Here is a 6000-nt window from a genome sequence, read left to right as displayed (position 1 = left end):
AAGTTTAATATTGCTCGGGTCAGAGAACATAATTTTACAACTTCAGTCCTTTCAAATTTGTTGAGATGTGTTTTATGTCTCATCTTATTGTGTCTGAGCCCATAATTCATTTGTACTTAAAAAGAATGTGTATTATGCTATTGTTGGCAGAGTTCTAAAATGTCAATAAAGTGGGGCGCCTGGGTGGCTCAGTGGGTTAAAGCCTTTGCCTTCGGCTCAGGTCATGATCTCAGGTTCCTGGGATCGAGTCCCGCATCGGGCTCTCTGCTCAGCAGGGAGCCTGCTTCCCTTCCTCTCTCTCTGCCTGCCTCTCTGCCTACTTGTGATCTCCGTCTGTCAAATAAACAAATACAACCTTAAAAAAAAATATATATATATATATATATATATATATATATATATATATATATATCAATAAAGTCAGGTTGGTTGTTCACACCTTCTACATGATTTCTGATTCTCTCTACTTGTTCTATCAATTGCTGAAAGAAAAGAGTAAGAATCTGAGTAGACTTGTGGATTGCTTATTTTTCCTTTTGGTTTCATTACTTTTGTTTTACATATTTTGAAATTCTGCTATTGTATGCATACACATTTAGGATTGATACTTCTTTCTGACAATTTGACTTATTATTAGAAAACATACAACTTTATCTCTGATAACATCTCTCTTAAACTTATTTTTTATTTAAATACAGGCAATCCAATGTTCTTTGGGTCAGGGTTGGTTTGGTATATTTTATCTCATCTTTGTCTTTGATCAATTTGTGTCTTCCCATTTAAAGAAGGTTTGGTGTTTTTCTTCTTTTTTTTTCATTTAAATTTTTTTAGTGTTCCAAGATTCATTGCTTATCCACCACATCCAGTACCCCATTTAATAAACCCTATTTGACATCTTTGTCATTTAATTAGGGTGTTGAGACTATTTATAATTTACATAATTATTGATACAGTTGAACTGAAATTTATCATCTTGCTATCTTACTATTTGTTTTCTATTTGTCTTATCTGTTCTTTTTTTGTTTTTTTTTTAAGTTTTCTTCCTCTTTAAATATTATTTTTCTACTTTTTTAAAGATTTATATATTTATTTTAGAGCAAGAGAGTGTGCGAGTGGCGGGGGCAGGGAGCAGAGAGAGAGAGGGAAACAGACTCCCTGCTGAGCATGGACCTTGAGACACGGGCTGTTGAGACACAGGCTGGATCACAGGACCCCCAAGACCATGACCTGAGCTGAAACCAAGAATCAGATGTTCAACTGACTGAGCCACCCAGGTGCCCCTATTTTACTACTTTTTAAGATGCCATTATCTCCCCTATATTAGCTTATTAGCCTTCTCTTTGTGAGATATATATATATATATATATATATATATATATACGCACATATACACACACACAGATATGAGAATATACATACATATATACATATATAATATGCATTTATGTGTTTATATTTGTGTGAGAGATATATAAATATTTTTAACTGTAATATAGTTAAATACAATATTATATTAATTCCAGGTGTATCATGTAGTGATTCAACATTAATATCCATTACAAAATGCTCACCATGATAAATGTGGTTACCCTCTGTCACCATACAGAAATACTACAATATTGTTAACTAATTCCCTATTCTACAATTTACATACATGTGACTTAATTTATTTTATAACTAGAAGTTTGTATCACTTGATGCCCGTCACCTATTTTGCTCATCTATCCATCCCTCTCCCTTCTGGCCACCACCAGTTTGTTCTCTGTATTTAGGAGTCTCTTTCTGTTTTGTTTTGTTTTGCTTTGTTTGTTTGCTTTGTTTTTTTTAGCTTCAACATATAAGTGAAATCATATGTTATTTGTCTGTGTCTGTTTATTTTACTCAGCATAATACCCCCTAGGTCTACCCATTGTTTATGACCAAGTAATATTCCACTGTATATCTTGTTGGTGGGAATGTAAATTAGTGCTGCCATGTTGGAAAACAGTATGGAGGTTCCTCAAATAATTAAAAGTACAACTACCCTGTGGTCTGGGAATTGTACTTCATAGTATTTTCCTGAAGAAAACAAATAGATTATGGGGGCACCTGGGTGCTCAGTAGGTTAAAGCTTCTGCTTTTGGCTCAGGTCATGCTCCCAGGGTCCTGGGATTGAGCCCTGCATGGGGCTCTCTGCTCAGTGGGGAGCCAGCTTCCTCCTCTCTCTCTGCCTGCTTGTGATCTGTCAAATAAATAAATAAAAATCTTAAAAAAAAAAGAAAACAAATAGATCAACAAAAAATGAATTTGAAAAGATACTTGCATCCTTATATTTACTGCATTATTTATAATAGCCAAAACATAGAGGCAACCTATGTGTCCATTGATAAATGTTTTATATTTTTAATGGTTATTCTATAATTTAGAATGTGTTTCTTTAACTTACCAGTCTAACATCAAATACTATACCACTTCACAAGCCTGCTCAGAACTTTATTTCATATACTTCCATTTATTCAATCTTTCCTTTTATGTTATAGTCTTATGAATTTTTCATATAATATATAAATGCATTAAAAACAATATACATTGCTATTATCTTTGTGTTATATAGTCAGTTTTTAAGAAGATATTTAAATTAGAAAATGGGTATTTTATATTTATCCACATTTACAATCTCTAGTGTTCTTTATTCCATGGTTTAAATCCACATTTCAATTTGATGCCATTTACCTTTTACTCAAAGAACTTCCTTTGACATTTCTTTTTTCTTATTAAAAGATTTTATTTATTAATTTGACAGAGAGAGAGAGATCACAAGTAGGCAAAAAGGCAGGCAGAGAAAGAGGGGGAAGCAGTCTCCCTGCCGAGCAGAGAGCCTGATATGGGGCTCAATTCCATGACCCTGAGATCATGACCCTGAGATCACGACCCTGAGATCATGACCCTGAGATCACGACCCTGAGATCATGACTTGAGCCAAAGGCAGAGGCTTTACCCACTAAGCCTCCCAGGCGCCCCTGACCGTTCTTATATATTGTAGCACTACTGTGATACATTTTCTTCTTTTTTTGCTTTTTTTTTTTGTTTTAAGATTTCATTTATTCATTTGACAGATAGATCACAAGGAAGCAGAGAGGCAGGCAGGAAGAGAGAGGAGGAAGCAGGCTCTCCGCGGAGCAGAGAGCCCGATGTGGGGCTGAATCCCAGGACGCTGGGATCATGACCTGAGCTGAAGGCAGAGGCTTTAACTCACTGAGCCACCCAGGCGCCACAAGTCAAATAAATAAATAAAAGCTTTAAAAAAAAGTATCTTAATTTTGGAAAGATTACACATATATAAAATTGGTAGACATTGACCCACAGGTCACTGAGGCTCTAGTTTTTTTGGTGTGTGTTTTTTCTTTTTCTCTCTTTGATAAATTTGGATAGTTTTTATTCCTACATATTCAAGTTCACAGATCTGTTATGCGGTTTTGTTTTAATTTTTTCAAAGATATTATTTATTTGACAGAGAGAGAGATCACAAGTAGTCAGAGAGACAGGCAGAGAGAGAGGGGGGGAGAAGCAGGCTCCCCACTGAGCAGAGAGCCCGATGTGGGGCTCAATCCCAGGACCCTGAGATCATGACCTGGGCCAAAGGCAGAGGCTTAACCCATTGAGCCACCCAGGCACCCCTGTTCTGCAGTTTCTAATCTGCAGTTAAACTCATCCAGTTTTTCTTCATTTCCGATTTTATTTTAATCTCTAGCATTTGACCTCCATTTGAATTCCTTTTGTATTTTCAATTTTTTTCTTTATTAACTCATGTGTTCTTTTACATTTTCGCCCACAGTTATACTATTTAGAACAACTATTTAATACTATAATCTGCTTATTTCATAATTTATATCATAAATGAGTCTGTTTCTTATTTCTGCATAAGAGTCAAATTTTTCTGCCTCTTTCCTTGTCTGACAGTTTTGATTAGATGCTGAAAATTGTGAATTTTACATTAGCGAGTGCAGCATCTTATTCTATTCCTTAAAATATGGCACACGTCCAAATTACTTTCAAACTAGCTTAGAAATTTGAGGCTTGGTATTGAATTGTATTTAAATCAGGTCTGAAGCAGGCTTTAATATAGGGCAGGGATCCTGGAGCTTAATTGTCTCAGGACCCCTTCTGTCAGATTTCATCCTGCGCTGCCTATTGCTTGCTGTCTAAAAATATTTTTCACACATTTTGTCAAGTTTTCTTGTGGTTTACAGTGAGATGACAATTCCCACAGCAGTTAATCTTTCATAAATGGAAGCATAAGATCCTGACTTTAAATAACCTTAAGTAAATCCCTCTTCCCCAGTGTTAGCGCCTCACACTAATAACAGCATGAAATGTGATATTTTTTCTCTTCCACATTAACATATTTAATTTTCATGCATTAAATCAACAAAGATAAGCAGGAATAATTAAGATAGGGAGAACATAGCCATAAAAGAGGAATAATGTAAATAAAGCTTCCTATAGACGATCGGCATAGAATCTCCAGAGGACCTAAATAAATGACTCTGCTTTATAATCTCAGAAAGAAGTTACTCAGATCTAGTTAATATTTTAAAGGACTTATGGCTAACATCATAGCCAGTGAGCTAAAACAATATAAAATGAAACAAGTCATACAAAAATCGTTACAATGCTGTCTTACAAACATAAATGCTTATGATCATAATAATTCGTCATCCAGTTAGGAATGTGTACCACATTTCAATCTTCTTGTTAAAGAAGAGTTGTTTAAGTCAAGAGGCTTATATCTGTCATATATAACTTGGCTGTGGGGACCATCTACCCGCTCCCCGCCCATAACAGCAGCAATGAACTTCAGCCTATTGTGTTGATAGTTCTGATGCAGGAAACTATCAGTTTCCTCCAAACTGTTAGTTTGGAGGATAGCCCCCCAAACTGCTATCCTGTAAGTTTAACACCTAGTCTGTGATTGGGGGTGGGGAAAAGTCCACCATTTTTTTTTCATCTAAAATAACTAAAAGGTGACATGATCATATTGGAGATTAATGGTGGCTGTTCCAGGAAGGTGCTTGGAGCCTGCTGACATTTCTTGTTGCTGGTGGTAAGAAAATGGAGAGTGGATTCATACTTTATAAGCTGTTCCTTTGGTAGCACATCAACACTTGACACTGCCTCACAAGCACTTAACCTAATTATAGGCGGCCTCCTGGTAAGCTGCTTTTGCCTCTTACCTACTCTGCAGTGGAAGAATGGCCTGGATTTTCATATTTGTGGCTTTAAAATATTTTATATTTCTCTTTAGCATTATGATTCTGGTTATTGTTGCAATTTAAGTGGGTTTTCAGTAGAAAATAAATGCAAGCCAATGCAAGCTAATGCACATGCAATCGATGCCTTGCAAAGCTTTTAATCAGTTTCTTCCTGTACAGATCAATTGCTACTGAAGGTATCCAATCACTTTCCTCAGAGTGTGTTTGGAAATAGCATTAAGTGAAGACATCTTGATACAGTCACCTGTTTATAACTGCACATTATTCATGAGAACTTTCCTGTGGGTCTCAAATGCTGTAGCAGCAGAGATCCCCAGCAAACTATGGCTGGTTTGGCTTGGGTTATGGTGCAGTAGAGAATCTTGGTGTCCAACGGAAGAATGTGGTGTCTTCTGCAAAAAGCAATGTGAGGACATAGCAATATATTTAATAATTTAAGGTCCAGGAGAAAGCAGACATTTAGAGATAACTCTTAGTAACTGTCTGTGCTATGAAAGAAAATAAATCAACATGTCTATTTCATCAAACTGGTTACATTATTGCCAAGACTTGCTTGACCTAAATGCACCCAGGCTTCACCTTGATCTTAAGAAGTTTCAGTTGGTTGAGAGAACAGATACTTTCCTTCACCAGAACTAATAAGCATGATTGATGGAGCAATTAAACAAAAATATGTATTTAGCAAGCAAAGATAGCTCTTTCATAAGTTGAAAAAGCATGACATACCCAGTCATCAAAAAGGCGCTCC

Source organism: Mustela nivalis (genome assembly GCF_964662115.1).
Source record: "Mustela nivalis genome assembly, chromosome: 11".
Taxonomy (NCBI): Eukaryota; Metazoa; Chordata; class Mammalia; order Carnivora; family Mustelidae; genus Mustela; species Mustela nivalis.
Note: the sequence above shows the minus strand (reverse complement) of the source record.